Consider the following 21,022-nt stretch of genomic DNA (forward strand, 5'->3'; position numbering starts at 1 on the left):
ATTAAATGTGATGATTTCAATAAAATTACTAGCTTTTTCTATATGTTCAGAACTGCTACATTAATAGTGCCAATATCTACATAATAAATACGTGTCTGTACATGAAGACACCCTCTCAGAGTAATACAAGAGAGATCACGGATTTTTTTAAATAGAGACTTAAGTTCACAATCCTGGTTCTGATATCTTGTGAATATGTGACTTCAGAAAGGTAACTTAACTTTTCCAAATCTCACATCCTACATTTGAACACTGGGAGTGGTAATCTATCTCGATATCTTCAGAGGATGTTAAGATCTATGGGGTGGCTGCTTTCACTTACATGGATGATCCCAGACAGATGAAATGTTGTAGCTGGAATTTCTTTTTTCTTCTATTGTCTGTACTGGACATCTTCCATGTAAAATAGATGAATCTGAACGCCAACCAACATACTTAATAAATGTCTCATTGCTTGCAACTGAGAACCTGACTGGTATGCTATGTAGTGTCATTTCCTAATATTGTTGGTATCTCTTCTAGCAATCCTTACCCATGTCCAACATGTTCAGATGTCCAGAAGAAATATGGTTCTATATGACAAGTATTTGCAATTGTGATCACAGAATTGTGATTCAGATCAACATTAAACATGAGGAATAGGAGAGGTCCAGAAAGACTGTCAGGAAAATGATACAAATGTTAGAAAAGGAGGCTCCAGGAACTGCAGAAAAACAGACCCTGCCAAAGTTTAAGAAAGGAGTAAACATGACTCAAGGACTTTACTTCCTCTTCTGGGGAAGGAATTAGTGTGGTTTGGGTTGTATACATGATACCTTTATCACAGTAGGTGGAATTATAACCTCCTTATTGTCTTTATTTGGAGATCAAGTGTGGCGTAAGGAGGTGGGTATGGGTACCAAGTTGACAAAGGATGGACTTGTGACAATTGACTGGGCTGAGGGATGCCCACATAGCTGGTAAAGTGCTTCTGAGTATGTCTGTGAGAACGCTTCTGAAAAACATTAACATCTGAATGGTAGACTGAGTAAAGAAGATCACCCTCCCCAAGCGAGGTATACATAATGCAATCCATTGAAAACCTGAATAAAAAGACAGAGGAAAGGAGAATGTGTTCTCTATCTGAGCTAGGACATCCATCTCCCATGTCCTTGGACAGGTTCCTGTTCTTGGGCCTTCAGACATAGCCTGAGTTATACCATGGGTTTCCCTGGTTCTCCAGGTTGCAGACAGCAAATTGTGGGACCTCTCGGCCTCCATAATCACATGAGCCAGTTCCTATTATAACTCTCCATATATCTGTGTACATACATACATACATACATACATATATGTGTATATATATACATACATATATATGAGGTCTGACAATTAAATTTGTGAATTCATCCTAGAAAAAGTGCCACATACCTCATTGCTGAATATCACTATGATCATATTTGAAGTACTCCCCTTGGGAAGCTAAGCACTGATGCCAGCGCCTAGTCCACCCTTCAAAGCAATTTTGGAACTCTTTTTCTGGAATGGCCATCAGAGCTGTCGTCATATTACCCTTGATATCCTGCATGTCATCAAATGTCTTCCTTTCAATATTTCCTTTATCTTCAGGTAAAGAAAGAAGTCATTGGAGCCTAGATCAGGTGAGTAGGGAGGGTGTTCCAATACAGTTATTTGTTTACTGGCTAAAAATTCCCTCACAGACAGTGCTGTGTGAGCTAGTGCATTGTCATGATGCAAGAGCCATGAATTGTTGGCAAAAAGCTCAAGTCATCTAATTTTTCATGCAGTCTTTTCAGCACTTCCAAATAGTAAATTTGGTTAACTGTCTGTCCAGTTGGTAAAAATTCATAATGAATAATCCCCCTGATATCAAAAAAAGGTTAGGTAATATCATTGCAACAAGTTTGTGAACTTGTCACATATACACATATACATATACACAAATACATACATATTTATCTGGAGATTCCTGACTAATACAATGCACTTATAACACCTTCAATGGCTGAAAGATTAACTCCACAAATGATTAACTGATGGACTTACAGCAACTGAAGAGAAGTCTCTGGAGGTTTACCATTAGGCTTTATTCCATTTCTTGTTCTATTTAAAAGTTTTATCTGATATTGGTAAAGGCATCAAAGGCCTGCTGATGAAATTTCTGGATGATACAGCAGAAAGCTAAGGTCACAATAGCAATATTACTTATAAATCATTCAGTTGCCATGGCATCCAGCATAGACTGGGTTTAACAAGTAGCTTTCCCCAACTGGCTGCACTAACCGAGTTTACAGGTTCTAATATTATAACAGTTTTTTCAATGCCTCATTACTACATTTGGGCTAATATATTTACTATGTCATGAGCATTCAATGGGTTAATATATGTGAAGTGCTTAGAATAGAGCTGGCACATAGTTAGTGTTTGATGAATGCTAGCTACTAAATTATTATTATTGTTACTGTTATTACCTAGCTAACAAAGACCCAGCTTTATATTCCTAAGTGTAGGTGGCAGCAAAAGACCATAATAGATGAAGTAGCTACAACTAATGTGGTTCTCTGACCACAGAATCATTTAGCCTGGAGGGGAAGTGGTATTACTGAGGGGATCACTTGAGCAGAGGTGATAATTAGAGAGGTCCCATCAACAAAACCTGCAAAGAGACACACTTGTAAGATAGATGCTCATAGAGTGCCCTGCACCTGGTGAGTGTTTAAAAAATACCTGCTGGAAGGTCCTCTCACAGAGAAAATGGCAACTGTCCTCCAGCCTTCGTTTCAAAACCACACACTTCAGTCTGACCCCGTATGCCTCCAATACCCCCTGAGTCACCGTCCCTCTGCTGGAGCTCAAGAATCTGAATCTCAATCTCAATATCTTAGATTTTGATCACCAAATCAAAAGATCCCTTTGCTATTTCTCCCAAGACATCTAGAGACTACCATGGGAATCAGACCTGAATTTCCAGGGCAAACGTATTCGCTAAGCTCCCAACATGTGACTTGCTGCAATGATATTACCTACTACAAAACCAAAATCAAAATCAAGCAAACAAACAGCAAGTGTCCTCAGAGAAGGTGATGTAGAGTTAAAAATGAGAAGTAAAGATCTATGAGGATTCACAGGAAGGTGAAATTACATCTGGTAGAGCAATCAAAGAAAGATGCATGAGTACGATGATATTTTAGTTGAAACTTTGAAAAAAGGCAAGATTTTCACATGAAGGAATGAAAAAACAGAATTCCTGATCAAAAATAACATGATTAAAGCTGTGGTAACAGTATGTAAAAGTGGAACTCTGTCAAGTTGTCTTAAGATCGAATAAAGGTTCTAGATCACAAAAACAAAAACAAAAAAAATCTGTTGACTGAATGAACAAGTACATGTTATTTGAGTAATTTAGAGTGCATAGACAATGGGAAAGAATATTGAGAAAGGAAAGAGAGCCATTATGTGTGAGAGATGGGCTTAACTAGAGAGCTTGGTGAGTGTTGGAAAGTAGAGAAAATAGGTGGATTGAGAAAATAGATTAATCAAACTAATGTATGATCGTGACTACCAAGCTGATGAATTTGAACTGGAATCTTGGTCCTTAAAGGAGAGGGATGGCATGATGAGAGTGATGTTTTAAAAATATTTTAGCAGACCACAGGACAACTTGGTAAAGGAGTCACTAGACGTAAGAAGAAAGGTCATGAACAGACTACTGAAGTAATTCTATAGTGTGATAAGGACATTGACATGTTGAGATGAGCATTCAATATACGCAGAATCGATGAATTAATTAATTTACTGAGTATTAATTTCAATATAATTCAGTGTTTTATCAGTTGTTCATGAGGATTGGATCAGGAACAGCAAGGAAATATCCTTTAAATATCACGGGTGCCATCAAAAGCCAGGTAGATAACATCCTGGCCTGAGAGCATACACTTACTTAACCATCAGAGATGGGTACCAACCCCACCTCTGCCACCTTCTGCCCATGTTATGGAAGGAACGTTAGTTCATCTCCCTGCATCTGCGATTTCTTCTCCGGAAAATGTGTGTGACAGCTCTTGGATTATTGAAAGGGTTGAGTGTGATATGCATATAAAGTGCTTAACAGAGTGCATGGCACATAATTAGTGATTTATAAGCAGCAGCATCATCATCATTATAACCACATGATTAACATAATAAGAAAATGGATACATTAATCCTTTGGCATTCTTTGTCCTTGTTTATGTAGCTGACCCAGTCAGCCCAAATGTATCTAAAATGAACGTAAAAAGCACTGAACTTCTTTCAATTTGCATTTTAAAAACTAAATAGGAGGGTAACAACTGTTCTATATCTTGATTATGGTGGTGGTTACTCAACTGTATGCATTTGTCAAAACTCACAGAATTATACAATGAAAAGGGTGAATTTTACTGTATGTGAGTTATGACATTTCAAAATAATAAATGAGAACATTTGTGCAAATGTGTGGAACCAATCATAGTAGTCAGAACTAATGTTTATTAGTCAGAATTAATTACTTGCTGCCCCTCAATGAGAACCAAAACCACAAGGGAAAATCTAATGATATCAGAGGTAGGCCATTTCCCCCTCCATGCATGGGAGACACAAAATGACTATGCTTGCCTGATTCCAGGTAAAAAGAATTATTCCAAACCAAACCAAAATAAAGTATATGCTAGAATTGCAAAGCAATGGACTAACTCTCTTCTCTCTCTCTCTTAAACCAAAGGAAAGGTGGCAATTACAAGCTTTGATTAAATATATGAAATAACCTTATGTATAATTTTATACTTCCTAATGTTTTTGAAGCAAATGTAAATTAATCTAAAAATAGCTCTTAAATGTAATACCACTCAGAAACTTTTATGGTTATATGCTAAAGCAACATATTCAAATTTTTACTATTCTTTAGATGAATTAACTAGTGACCCATAGTTAAGAGAAAACTTCTAGATTTTAATGATATTGCCAGGTCTAATGAAATTTACACAAATACGTATCAATGGGTAAAACAGAAACATGTTTTTTTTCAAATGTATGTTTATAATTTAAATGACCCAGTTTCCTGAAACATGAAAGCAGCTATATTTTCCAATGTAGCAGCATATAATGTGGTCAATAAGGAGGAAAGAAATCCAAACCTTTATTTTTAAAACAGATTTTAAAAGAGATTGTATTTCAAGGTAAACTTCCATTTCATTCATTTATTATTAATTTTTCCTAAATATTTGGCAACGCTGACTGGCTGCCATATAAAGAAGAACAAATAAAAAACAATTAAAAATTATTTGCTTAAAGTCAATAATCAAACTTTAGCAGAAAATTTTTCATTAGTATGTACTTTAAAAGAAAAGTAAATCAACAATTGGTATTTTCTAATCCCTAATTAAGGACTCAAGCCAAAATTACTCAGAGATTTAGCTAGACATACTAAATAAATACAGCAGAAACAGGGCTCATTTGAATTGAATTTGAACAGCTGTCTATGGTGTCTAGACCATAAATGATACTGTATTTCAAAAACAAAATGCTAAGTGGTTAAGTATTTCCAGGGTCTAAGATAGAAGCACAAAGTAAAATCATTTCTTTGTAAGCTGTTAAGAGTTCCCCAGATATTTCTAAACACCTGTCTCAAGGAAATATTTTTTTGTTTAAATGGTGAAAAGATTCAAATCAAGGAGTAAGGTCACTATGACATGGGCTTAAATTCCTAAACTAATATGTCTAGGAAGGTAATTGGCAAGGGTAGAATTTTTTTTTTTTCCTAGACACAGTAGTCCAAATGCAACTTAATAAAAGGCAGATGGGAGATTGGAGAGAATTGATGGTTAGAATTATAGAAGATATGCAGTTCATTTTTTCTTGTGAAAACTATTTGTAAGTACCAGATCGAGTATAATTTTTATATTTCAAACCACTGAGATTAATACAAAGCAGAGTAGTTTATGAACAATCCTGCTCCTTGTGATGAAAAAATACTCCATCCGACATACTGATTAGCAGCAGTGCCAGTGGCCTAAAAAGTTTCAAGGCAAGCCAGGATCTGCTGTGGTGTGGTGATGATTTAAAACAGTTTCAAAGCAGACCTAACACATGCATGTAAAAGAAGTAGCATCCTCAGAGCCCCTATAGGATTTTACTCTATGAAAGACGTAACAGTCACGTAAAAGTTGAGTATTGTGCATATTTCTTGTCTCCATCAATTACAAGAGATCTAGTCAATTTACGCAAAGTTCAAAGCAAATCAGTACAGATAATTAAAGAGTTGGAAAACAAGGCCTATGGGCAAGGTAAAAGGAACTGGAACTGCCTTATTTTGTTCCCTCAGGGCAGGGTTTTTGCATACTGTTTTGTTTACATCCCTCAGAAGGGTGAGTGCATATAACATACTAGGTGAAGTAAGTCCTTGGTAAAAACCTGTTGGTAGGCCTAGGGGGGAAAAGTGAGAAAAATGACATGGTAACAGTCTTCAGATACGTAAAGGGTTGTAATTTTAAAAAATGGTAACCAGCTGTCTCTGTCTCCACCCAGTAAATAGAGCAAAGATAGAAGGCAAAAACTAGTCAGGATAAGTTAGGGTTCATCTATAGGGTGACAATTTGTTCCTGTTTGCCCAATACTTTCCCAGTTTTAGCAATTTAAGTCCCATCCAGAAAACCCCATAACTCATGGGCAAACAGGAGCAGTGGGTCATCTGACATTGCAGATGTGTAAAACAGGAGAGATTCTTATCTGACTGGGAGAAGTTAGATGAATCCTACCTCATTACAAGGGGAAAAAACTAAGTGTCCTTTTACGGGGCTTTCCAGGCATATGATTCTACCTGTATCTTTACTATCACAATTATTAACTAGCAGGAGCAATAATGACAGCGATGAAAATTGTAACGATTTTATTTTCCACCTGTCAAAGTGAGTTAGTGCTGACACTAGCACACCAAAACCCCATTAAGTTTGTGTTTTAATTCTGAGCAGAGGAGCTAAGCACATTCCCCAGAGTCATAAGGAAATAAATGTGAACCATAAAAATGGAGTGTAACAATAACAAGCCAGTCTACGCTTGGTCATGCTTCAGGTTGACCAGGCCAAATAAAACACGGCTGAGTGTTTAACAGCAGGGCTTGGAAACATGCGGGTCTAGGTATGATGCTTCCTACTGATGAAATGGCCTTGGACAAACTACAAAACCCACTAAGCATCTGTTTCCTCATCTACAACATGGAGATAATGTCATTACCCACTCATAAGAAGTTTATAAGACTCTTTCTTTTAGTGAGCCTTACTGCAAACTGATGGCATAATGAGAGCCGGTCTACGGAACGAAAACATAATTGGGTTCAGGAAGTGAGGCCTCTGGTTCCTATAGCTAACATTATATTTCAATGTGTCAGAAACTTTCTCAGCACATCTCATGTATTACACACTGAATATAATAACCCTATGAAGATTATTATTCTCATCTTTATTTTATAGATTAGGGAATTGAAGTACAGAAAATTTAAGAACTTTACCCAAGATCACATAGGTAGAAAGCAGCAGAGTTGCTAGTCGAACCCTGGCAATGTAACCTCAGAGCCTATAGTACTCATAAACAGACACTACACTGTCCTTGGTTTACTCGATACACTTAGAAAAATAATACATAAATACAACTTCTCTTAGTAAAACTTGAATAAGTTTTAGTGGCAGTGAAGTTATGGTTAAATTCTCTGACATGTACCTAAAATGTTAAATTTTTTAGATTACAAGAATGAAATATTTAGACTTTCAGACACAATTTGAAGTGATAAATGCATACATACAAAACGTCGGACAACTAAGTTCGCAAACTTAATTGTCCGTCCTTTTGTAGTACATCCAATACAGTTTTCATCCAATTTAAAACTCATTTCTATTAGCGCTAGGTGCTGTATACTCTATGTGCTAAATAACTATTTATTGATAAATTTCTCATATAACTCCTTTTCAATATTCCAGGTTCAGTTAGCTCACTATTTCATGAAGCAATCTACTCCTAATGATACGTTGGTTAGCTTTAGGAGTGAAAAAGATTTTCATGACACAAATTAATTTAGCTTTCAATAGTAGAGTAATTTATAATTAACTAAGCCTTCTCCAGATAACAATTACAAACTCTGAAAAAATATAAATATAAAAGAACACCATTTGAAGGCACTGGAGAGTGATCAGAAGCAGACAAAAGTGATGGGAGAGGATTGATAACTTAAAGAAAACTGGACAAGGTAAAGTTACATTTACATGGCTTTTGACGTAAGTCCTTTTCTGTCCATTTGGCATGGAGAGGCTAGAACTCAAGTAAAAAGCCATAATCATATTAGCTTGAGAAGCTCAGGGTTTGGGGTTGCCAGAGAGGATGAAAAGGAAGAAAAATCTCAGAAACAATTGAGCAACAGAAAGGGAATAAAAAAATCTTCATGGATTTACTGATGAATTCTATCAAACACCTGAGGAGGAAATAATAGTAATCTTATACAAACTCCTTCAGTAAAGAGAGAAGAAAACACTTCACAACCTGTTTAGGTCAGCCTGAAGCCTTATATCAAAACTTGACAAAGACATTACAAGAAAAAAAAAATAGACCAATATCCCTCAGGAACATAGATATAAATATCCTTCACAAAATAGTAGCAAATGAAAACCATGAATATATAAAATGAATAATAGATCAAGACCAAGTGGTGTTCATTACAGTAATGCAAACTGGTTCAACATTCAGTACGCAATCATTGTATTTTATTATATCAACAGACTAGATAAGAAAAGTCATGTGATTTAAAATACATGCAGAGAAAGCATTTGATAAAGTTCAAAATCTATTCTTGACAAAAACTTTCAGCAACCTAAGAATAGATGGTAACTTTTTTAATATGATAAAGGACGTTTACAGAAAATCTACAGTTAACATCACAGTTAGTGGTGAAATATTAAATTCTTCCCAACAAAAGTTGGGGGAAAGGAAAGGAAGGATGTCTGCTCTCACCACTTCTTTTCAATATTATATTGGAGGTCTATTTGATGTAATAATGCAAAAAAATTTTTTAATCTTTATTTGATGATACTAATTGTCTATGTAGAAAATCCTAAGACATCTACAAAGCAGATACCACAACTTATAGTTAAATTTAACAAGATCAGAGGACACAAGAAAAAACTTTTAAAAAATTAATCACATTTATCTATTCTAAAAGCAAACAATTGGAAAGCATAAATTGTAAAAGCTATTATACTTATAAAAGCATGTTTTAAAACAAAAGATACTTAGGAAGAAACTTAATTAAAACTATGCAAGACCTCTACACTGAAAACCTAGAAAAACCATGTTCATGGATTGGAAAATTCAACATTGTCAAAATGTTAGTTTCCTCAAAGTGATCAATATACTTATGACCATTCATATCAAAATTGTGGCAGCCTTTTAAAATAGAAACCTACGAGCTAATTCAAAATTTAAATGGGAATGTAAAGATTCTAAAATAGCAAAATAATTTTCAAAATATCAAAGCTGAAGGATTCATACTACCTAACTTCAAGAACTACTATCAAGTTACAAGAATAAAAACAGTGTTTTGCACATAGAATAAATAGATCGCTGAAACAGAATGAAGGGTTCAAGAATAGACTCAGTTATGTGGTCAATTGATTTTCAAAAACATGTCAAGATAACTCAATGGGGAAAGGATAATTTTTTTCACCTGGCTATCCATATGGGGAAAAAAATGAATCTTGACCATCATCTCACGACAGACACACAATTAATTTGAATGGATAATGCACATAAAGAGAAACACAAAAATATAAAACTTCTAAAAGAAAATATTTAAGTTTTCATGAAGTTGGCACAGGCCAACTTTTTTTAGATAGAGCAAAAGGAAGCAATAACTATAAAAGAAAATATGAGCACATTAAACTTCAAGTTAAAAACTACTTACAAACACCAACATCAAGAAAATGAATAGCCAACCACAAACTGAGAGAAAATATGTACAAAACATATATTTGGACAAAAGATCTGCCAAAAAAAATTGCCAAAGAATTTGAACAGGCTCTTCATGAAAGAAGATGTACAATTGACCAATAAGCTCATGAAAGAGTGCTCAGCATAATTTGTTATCAGAGAAATGCATATTAAATGAGCTATTAAATGTTAAATTGAGCAAAGAGCTAAAATTACACACCAACTAAAATGGCCAAAAGTAAAACCAATGACAGTATCAAATGTTAATGAGAATGTGAAGCACAAGAATTCTCATACACTGGTGGGAGAGTGTAAAACAGAACAATCAGTTTGAAAAAGTGTTTGTCAGTTTCCTATAAGGTTAATCATATATGTCCACCTATGACCCAGCCATTCCACTTCTGGATAATTACCTGAGAGAAGGAAACATGTTCACAAAAAAACCCAAAACCTAGTAGCAAATGTTTATAACAGCTTTATTTACAAATGCCAAAACTGTAAACAACCCAAACATCTATTAACAGGAGAACAAATAAACAGTCTGTGGTACATTCATATAAATACTACTCTGCCACAAAAAGGAGTGAGCTTCTGATAAGCAACAGCATGGGTGAATCTGACACCCAGTACCTTGAAAGAATCCAGACACAAAGGAGTACATACTATATGATTCTATATGTATATGAAGTTCTACTACATGTAAACCTAGCCTGTGGTGGAAAAAAATAAAAATGAAAAAACAATAAAAAAAGTAGATAAATTGACTGGGAAATAGCACTAAGAAGCTCTGTGTGGTAATGTAATGAGTTTTAGGTGACGCCTACATTAATGTATTCATAAAAACACACCACATTAGAAAATTAATATTTATACATTTCACTATATATAAATTTTATACCAAAAATATAAACAATAAAAGGTTTTTTTTTCTTTCATATTTGCTTTCTTGCTTCTTCATTTGTTCTGGTTCTGAACTTAGAATAAGAAAAACAAAACTGCTCCTCCTTTCACATGAATATGGTCCTGTACAGTGATGTACTACCAAACGGAGTGGTCTAGTACTGTGAAGGTAGATGGCCTCAACTTGAGAACTAAATTTGGTCAATTAGCAATGACTACCTCGGCCACTATTGAGAAAAAGAATTGGAGACTGTTCAATCCCTCTGAGGGATTTGGGATTAACTATTTTGAGTGGTTAACATCACCTATCAGGAAGCGGGCGGGAATGATGAAGGTGATCCCAGCCCATTTACCATCTTCAACTCTTTTCTCATCAAATGCCATATCTTGATCTACAACATCTGAGATGGCGCCTCTATATTTTCTTGCAACATAAATATCATTATGTCAACATGGGAGGCATCCCCGCACATTGAGTTTCCTTCTTACCACGTTAATAACAGACAAGTTGTAGATCAAAGTAATGTGGAGGCAAGTGACATTATGTGACCTTTTACCTAACTACACAATCTAGACTTGAAACTACCAATCACTTCTTTTATTCACTTTTTATGTATAAGACAACATAAGCATATACAATATAAATAATGCATGCACATATATTATAAACAATAATAAAATGAACACCCATTATCTACCACTCAACTTCATCACACTGGTCAAGTCCCTGGGTGCTGTTTCCTACTATATTGCCCTCATCATTCCAAAGTAAACAATATTCTGAATTTTGTGTTTATCAATCTTTTGATTTATGTGATAATTTTATAACCTAGTAAGGATCTTTAAACAATACATATAATGGTGAATTTTGTTTCTGAATTTAGTATAATTGGTATTATTTTCTATGATTTACTCTTTTTTACCCAACATTGTTTAATTGAATTCATGTAGACATTGTGGTTCTAGTTCATTAATATCCACCTACATAAATTATTCTACGCTACTGCATTTTATCTGTTCTCCTCAAAGTAGTTGTTTGTGTTGTTTCCAGTTTATCGATGCTGCAATCAGTGCTGCTATCAACAGTGAAAATGTGCAAAAGTTTTAAGAATGTTTTATAGGAGCTCAATTCCCAGGCCAAGAGTTAACATATATTCAATTTTACAGGACAATACCCAAATTATCTTTCAAGGTGATTGTACCAATTGACATTTCTATTAGTTGCACATAAGAAATTTCTTAATAAACACGATATTATAATATGCATACAAAGTTTTAATGTCTGCCAATCTAGTGGATAGCAAATGCTATTTCATTGTGGTTTTAATTTTGTTTCATATTGCCAACGAGGCATGTACTTACTGGTCATTTATATTTCTTGTAAAAAAAGTTTATCTGTGTCTTTTGCCCACATTTTCTATTGAGTTGTTTGTGTTTCTATTATTAACTTACAGGTGATTCTTTATCTTTTCTGAACCCAACTCTTTTGTTGGCTTTGTAAGTGGAAATATTTTTTCCTTCAGATTTTGATGTCTCTTGTCATTTTATAATGATGTTCTTTGATGAACAGATGTTCTTAATTCAAGTGGAGGTGAATTACTTATCTTTTCCATTATGGTTTTTCCTCCCTATGTCTTGTTTAAGAAATATTTCCCTATCGTTATGTCATAATGTATTCTCCTATATTTCCTTCAAAACTGTTTAGGTTTTTTTTACGTTAATGTATTTAAAACATCTGGAATAATGTTTTTAGTATAGTATGAAATAGCAATTTAATTTTATTTTTTTCCATATGGGTAGCCAATAAAACCAGCACAGTTTATTGAAGAGTTAATCTTTTTCCACTGCCCTGCAGTTTTTGCTCATTATATAACAAATTTCCGGATATAAATCGGTCACTTTTTAACATCTCAATTTTTTCCACTGACATATTTATCTACCCCGTACTAATATTAGATTGCTATGATATATAATAACTTTTGATATCTTTAAAGTAAATCCTCAAAGTCCAAGATCGAGGTACTTGCTGATTTGGTGTCTGGTGAAAGCTCTCTTCCTGGCTTGCTGGCTGTCTTCCTGCTATGTCCACACATGGCCTTTCCTCGGTGCCAGCTTGTGGAGAGACCAGAGGTCTCTTGCTTCCTCTTCTTATAAAGACACCAGTCCTATTAGATTAGAGGCCCATCCTTAGGACTTTATTTAACCTTAATTACATCCTTCTAGATAAAAAATATAATTCTTTGGGAATTAAGGCTTCCACATGTGAATTTGGCAAGGACACAATCAGTCTATAGCAGAGGGCAATGTTATGGCAAGAATCATATATGTAGATGCGTGTTACTTGTGATATTCAAGTTGGGTGATGAGTAACTTATGATGATTGATAACATATGTTACACATATTGTTTGTATCAAAAATTATATTTAAAAGAAAAAATTAATGAACTCTAGCTGTATGTTAAAGAAAGAAAGAGAGAAGGAAGGGAAGAAGGGGAGAAAGAGAGAGCGAGAGAAAAGAAGGGAGAAAGAAAGAATGGAAGGTAGAAAATCCTCTTACCTTCTTGTTCATTGATTTGTTTTGGCTATTCTTTGCTTTTTCCTCCTTCATGTTTATTTTAGAATACTTTGTCAAATTTTATGAAAAACCCTATTGGTTACTGAATTTACTTTGATTCTACAGATCAATTTGTGTAGATCTGACTTTAAGTTATACCTTCTATATATGTTGCATAGAAATGCAATTAATTTTTCTGTATTGATTTTACATATACTAAACTTACCAAATTCTGCTATTTGTTATTTAGCACATTTGTTAAGCTGCAGTCACAAGAGATCCAAAATATTCTCCCATAATGGTTTCTAGAAGTTGTATGTTTTATGTATCACATTTAGATTTATAATCCATTCAGGACTGGTATTTGTATATGCTGCAAGGGGGTTTCAAGTACTTTTTTATATGGACATTAATAGATCCGGTACCATTTATTAAAAAGTCCATCCTTGCCAACTTCTCTTTAACACCACCTTTATAAATCAAGTAATCTAAATAGGTTTGTGTCTGTTTCTGAACTCTGTATCTGTTCCATTCATTTGTGTATACTTAAGCTAATGATACACTGTCTTAATTACTACAGTCTTGCCAAAATAAATCTCACTTTGTTTTTCGTCAAGATAGTTCTCTATTTTGGGCTTTTTTAATTTCCCAATAAGTTTAAAAGAATTTGTTAACTGCTACAGATCAATACTAACTTGGAATTATTATAATTTCCTGGTGAGCTTTAAAAAAGTTCTTTTTTTTGCTCTGAGAGTGCTTTTTATCTAAAGTCTATATTGTATAATAGCATAGTTATACTAGCTTTTTTTTTACATGAGTCTTCTAATGATATATCATTTTCTTTCTTTTTATTTCCAAACTTTCTATATTTTAAGATGTGTCTTTTAAGCCACAGATTTTTTAAATCCAGTATAACAATCTTTGTCTTTTTATTAGTTTGTCTATTTACACTTTACATAATCGCTAATGTCTTTGGTGTTAAATCTATATTGCTAGACTTTTTATTTGACCTGTATCACCTATGTTCCTTTTTCTTTCTATTTTTTTTATTGATTTTTTTAAAATTCAGATATTTATTGAGTAAATCACACATTCACATGCAACTGTAAGAAATAATATAGCAAGGTCCTTTGTACAGTTTACCCATTTCCTCTAAAGATAACATATTGCAAAACTATAGAATACTATCACAACCAGGATAATGCCATTGATACAATCCACCAATGTTATTCAAATTTCCCCATTTTACTTATGCTCACTTGTGAGTGTGTATTAAGTTCTATATAATTTTATCACCCAAGTCAGTTCATGTATTCACCACTACAAACAAGATAAACAGTACTTTCTCCATCTGACTTATTTCACTTAGCATACTATTCTCTAGATCCATCCATGTTATTGCAAATGGTAAGATTTCATTTTTCTTTACAGTCGAGTAATACTCCGTTGTATAAATGTACCACAGTTTCTTTATCCACTTGTCTACTGATGGGCATTTCAGTTGTTTCCATGTCTTGGCTGTTGTGAATAGCACTACAATAAACATCAGGGTGCATATATTTTTTTGAATTAGTGTTTTGTATTCCTCTAGATAGTTACCCAAGAGTGCAATTGGTGGGTCATAAGGTAGTTCCATTTTCAATTTTTTGAGATACCTCCATACTGTTTTCCATAGTGGCTGCACCAATCTGCAAACCCATCAACAATGATGAACCCTATTGAAGAAGTTTTTTCAAAAATTAAGTTCTGCGCAAGAAATATGTTGGTTGATTCATCAAACCATGAACATTTAGTAGATGTTATTAATCATTCTGTTGCAACTATTACTCCTACAGATTGTCATAATTATTTCATGATTATGTATAGGAAATTACTAAGGGCAGTGGCAGGAGAACCATTATAAATGAAACTATATGTAAATAAGTATTTCTGATGTTAAATAAGTATTTTATGTTTATTATTAAATACATGCAGTAAAACGTTTAATTTTAACAATAATTTAATGTTGGATTTATTTTTATTACAAAGGTTAAGAAAACATTTTTGTGGAAAAATTTGATCTGCAAAATGAATTTGATTTGCAAAAGGGTGAATTTGGAATGCAAAATCTGTATACATATCTTTATGATTCTTTTGGTTGTTGGTTGCCCCAGAGTTTATAAGATTCAACCTAGCCTTGTTAATATTTCTATAAAATAGTACTTTCATACCTTAATGTAATATTTGTATGTCAGCTGTAATTGAAAATTTTTTTTAATTTTTAAAAATAGATTAGTACTTTTGTAATGTAAAAACCTTAGGATTCTTTCGTCGCATTCATTTTCTTGTGACTTCCATATTTTTCGTCTTATATTTTAATTCTAGACATATTCTAATCCCATATTTTTTAAAAATTTTACACTGCAAGTATTTGTTTAGATTTACTCACATATTTAACCTTTTCACTTTTCTTCACCCCTGTCTGCATTCTTTTTTTTTTTTTTCTTCCTGAAGAACACCTTTTATTATTTCCTTCAGTGTGTTATGGGAAAGAATTCCTTCAGGTGCTGTCTGTCTGAAAATATCTTTATTCCACCTATATTTTTCAGGATATTTTCACTAAATGTAGAATTCTAGATAACATTATGTTTTCTTTCAGCACTCAGAATATATTATTCTATTGTCTTCTAGCTTCCATTACTTCCATTTAGAAGTTTTAAGAACACTGATGCATTACTGTTGCTCCTTTGCTCTCAGTGAGAGTTGATACAATGATCTTGCTAGTCATTACCAGAAGTGGAAATTGGTTATAATTTCAATGATCACATTTTATTTCTGTATTTTATTTTTATACTTTTTAGCACTTTTATAATAGATTTTTATTCCTTGCTTATTTTTACAATTTTATCTTCTATTTACTTAATGTTACACCTAATTATTTTATATTGTCTTTCAGATAATTCCAATATCTGAAGTTCTTGAGGGCATAAATTTATTATTTTTCCTAATTCATCACTTGTTTGCTCATTTTTTAGTAATAATTCAATTTTATTTTTTCATTTTAATTTGTGGAACTCTGTGGAAGTCTGGGTCTAGGATGCTTTCCTAAAGACTTGTGTTTGCTTCTACTGCATATCAAATTACCTTATCTATCTGGAATGATATGTATTTAGTGTATGAGTTTGGGGTTTGTGGATCACACTGGCAATATAAATTTAGAATCCAGACCCATTTGAGAATAAATGTATGTATGGTACCAAGTTATAATTCTCCTGAGAGTCTAAGCAGAGACACATACATTTAATGTTCACTTTGAGCAAGCAGATTTCTTTTTTATGGTCACATTTTCACTTAGGATGTAGTCCCATCAAAGGGCCGAGGATTGTGTTAAGGTTTTAACTTCAGCTGCTCTTCTTACAGGTCCACTTAGTTCTTCTTCCCATTATCTCTCATTGGCCTCAATAGCCAAACCCTGATTTTGACATTTGTTCCCAGGGCAGTTCAGGCTGCTTCTTCTACCTATGACTTTTGTTTCATCTAGTTAATTTATGCTTACTATATTTTCTTTTCTCTTTTTTTGTGTCACTTGGGGGTTTCTCTTTCTTCTTTGTGATGTAAGCAATACATGTAAAAGCATTTTTGCTGTTATTCTTGCTTAACCAAATCTACCTATTTCTCAGTGTGAGGATTTTATTTTAGACTACGTAATCCATCCATATGGAAGTAAGAGTCATATAACATCTCAAATAACTTTCTTTACATTCCTTTAAATGACACAAATTTTAACTTGGTTCATCTCTTTTCACTAATGCTTAAGAAAAGCAATGGAAAGAAGTCTTTCTATTGTCCTTTAAGTTAGACATAGAAGTAAGACCAGGAAAGGAATTCAGCTTCAACTCTTCCAAGTGATACCATAAAGGCCTCAACATGAAGTGAGGGGCAGCAAAAAGTACCCTAAAAATACTTTCATGTAAAGATACTCATGATCCTCCTATAGCACCGCCAAAACAGATTATTTTTAGGACTTCCATCTCAGGTTCTTCACAGATGGTGAGGCAACATACACACAGATTACTCATTTCAACTTCATGTGTGATCTTTCTGATTGACAGATTTTTTCTTTCCATCTGCTAGCCAAATTATGCTTTACTGGCTACCAGTATGGACTCCACATGATGTTGATTAGATGTCCATGCCATAGCTCCTTGAGATACAAATCCTTGGCATTACCAGTGGTGACCCCTTTAAATATAATTGTCTTTTTTGTAGTCCAACTGTCCTTTTTCTTCCTTTCACAGAGCTAGTAGTTCACTCAGTTAAATATAACTTCCCAAAAGATACTTCTTTACATTATTTCCAAAGATCATAATAAGTCTAGCTAAGATAACTCCTGTAATTGCTTATTAAGTAGACAAAACATATACAAAGTTTATCTTTCTTGTTTGTCTGTTGCGATGAGACAGAAGGAGAATATACAAACATCTGCTAGTTATAGCACACTGGAAAAGCTCTAGAGATTTAACCGTATTGGACACCAACTTGGAAAAATATCAGTATGATATGTTTAGAAAAATGAAATCCAGAGTTGCTACCCAGCTTCTTTCAGAAAGTGTTTTTCTGACTCAAATATAAACACATATGGTAATAATCAATGCCTATGGATTCTCTTAATCACTATTAAATACCCATTCTAAAATAATGCATTTATTTGTAATGGTATACTTCCTAATTTAAAACTTCCATTGTTTAAAATTCTAATTGTTAAAATATATACTTTCATACACTTCAAATAAAATATATACTAGCAGAATATGAAGAGAGCAAAGGGAAAAGAGAAGGTGAGAAAAAAGAGGAAGAGTAAAAATGTCAAAGAAGAAAGAAAAGAAAGCATAAAATAGGAAAAGGAATTGGGGACAGAGAAGTAGTCTGGGAGTAAGAGGAAGCTGGAGGTTGAAAAGCCATTGATATAGTAAAATTACGTTGGATGCGTAAGTTAGTGACCTACCAAATCTACTTCTAAAAATTATACCTTTATCTGAGCTTAGATTTATGTTTATAATTACTTCCTGCACATTCCCATTGGATGAATCAGAGACATCTCAAGATGGAGTTTTAAAACAAAACCTCCAACTATCCCTAACTTACTCCCCCCACCAATCATATTTCTAAACCTGCTGCACACAATACTTCTAATCAAAGTAAATAGTACCCTCTAGTCATCTACCTGGTTACTTGGGGCAAATCCTATTTTCTTTTTCCCCTTGCGCATAATATATATATCTGGATGTATATATTCAGTTATGTGGATATATATATATATATATATATATATATATATATATATATATCCACATAACTGATTCTATCAATATATATATAACTGATGGCCATATAACTAACTCTACCAACACAACATGGATTAAAATGAAGTATGCCGTGTCCAGATCTTAATTCTTCACATTCTCTCTCTGCTTTTGAGCGCCAGATGCACAAAATTCGGTGGAAGACTCAGAAGCTCTAGGATAGCAGAGACTCTAAAAGGCATAGGTCCCTGAATGACTGCTTAGAATAGAGTCCTTACCTATGGTAGACTCTTATTAGACTGATACATGAACAATATTTATATGAGGAATATTTCTTTTTTGTATCGAAGCATTGAGATTTGGGAAAGCTTAACTATAAAGGCTTGCCTTCCCAATTAAATTGGTATTGTAAAGTGAGAAATTCTGATAACTGGCATTGGCTCACCAGTTGGAAACCAAGCAGTAAAGAAACAGCTGTCAAAGTTTCTGAAAAGATGGCAACCTATGCTATATGGTGGCAAAATATTTAATAAAACTGTTGCCTATTATCCACATGACAACAAAAAGTCAAGGTCTAGGAGAAGTAGCTAGAAAGAATCAGAATGTTATGTGTTACCTACTACTGGCTTCCTCAGGCAAGGTATTATAAGACAGAGATTGGCTTGTTTAAGTCAGAAATGAAAAAAGAAGAGAATATAGATATTTAGAAACGCCCATTGCTACTAGACCTCTAATAAAAGACTGAGAAAATTTCAAGCATAAAATGTCCAGTGAAACTTCTCAAACAAAATAAATCAACCTTATGGCAAAGATTGATGAAGGGACCTAACCTCCTATCCATGCTTATAGTCTCAGGTTGCCTCTACTATGTTGAGAAATATGGGAGAAATATCACTTTTAAAGTAAAACTAAAAGGAAATATGAGAAGTAGCATAGGAAATAACTAGGAAAGAATGTGGTTATTAGCACATCGAACTGACTGGAAACAATAAGATCAGGAGCCTACTACTTTTTTGAGGTAGTTGTACTGACAAAGAAACTATAAACCTGGGCTAAAAATGCATGTGAGTGTTCAGTGAGCCTTAAAACATCCTGCAAGCAAGAATGGGCTATCAAAGCTGTGCCTCCTTCAAGAAAGGCAAACTCCCAACATCTGCTTCAGATGTGGTCAAGGAAGATACAGACAGGCATCAACCTCCCAGAGGATGGAGCCAGGGGTCATGGACCAGGGAGTTTCTCCAAGACAGCAGAACTGGGACTAATTAAGAAACTTCCCCTTCCTCCTACCTCCAGGATAGGGGACTTTTCATGTCTGTCCAGTGAATTTCAGAATTGCTACACACCAGCAACCATGTGTTACACATTCTGTCTCTTTCTGATGGGAGTGTTTATTTGGGCTTATTGAGTCTCTGTTACACCATTGTATGGAGGATGAGGGTAATAAAATTTGTTATTTTAGACCATAAGTCACCAAACTATGAGGAGCCACAGCTCTCACTGTAAGTCATCTGGAGATTCTGCACTTGGAGCAGCAGGAGTGACTAGATGGAACTTGGTTGTCTCCCTTGTAAAATCAAATGAATGTCTTCTATGTGAGGGAGGAATAGTAAAAAATACATTTGGTGGCTGGAAAGGCAGACTGGGCCTTAGTCTTCATCAAAGTTCATTTTCTTCTCCTGGAAATTCACATAGACTACATTTCCCAGGTTTCTTTGCAATTAGGTACAGCCATTTGGATCAGTTCTGACCAAAAAAACGTGGCAGGAGCCATACACAAATTTCCATGACTGGACTCTAAACATTTCCTCACAATCCTCCACATATGCTCTCTTTCTACGTGAACCAGCTAGATAAAGGAGCAGAGGATGATTTTGAGGCTCTATGGAATTGTGGAGCCACAGAACGGAAGAAATGAATCTATGGACTAGACACACGCATGCACCATTAATACGCCTTGCACTGCACCATGAGGAAAAATAAATCTTAATTAGGTTATGCCAATTGAGATTTTGAAGTTGTTAAAGTAATTAGTCTACTTTGATTAATATTCTTTCAACTGACTACTAAAAACTAGTCTCAATTTTTCACTCTCTCTTACCTCTTATATATAATCAAATTTATGTCTAATTTTGGTAACTAAATATCTTTCAGACCCTTCTCTCTCTCACTATTGCCACTGCCTTTATTCAGGTTCTCATAATTTTGCATCAGAATTATTGATATAGTCTTCTAATTAATAGCCCTACATTCTAGTTCACTACTTATGCCTCTAATTTATCTTGGATACTGATTCTAGAAAATT

This window comes from Rhinolophus sinicus, chromosome 16 (genome assembly GCF_057876585.1).
Source record: "Rhinolophus sinicus isolate RSI-liver-muscle chromosome 16, RSI-T2T, whole genome shotgun sequence".
In the NCBI taxonomy this organism is placed as follows: Eukaryota; Metazoa; Chordata; class Mammalia; order Chiroptera; family Rhinolophidae; genus Rhinolophus; species Rhinolophus sinicus.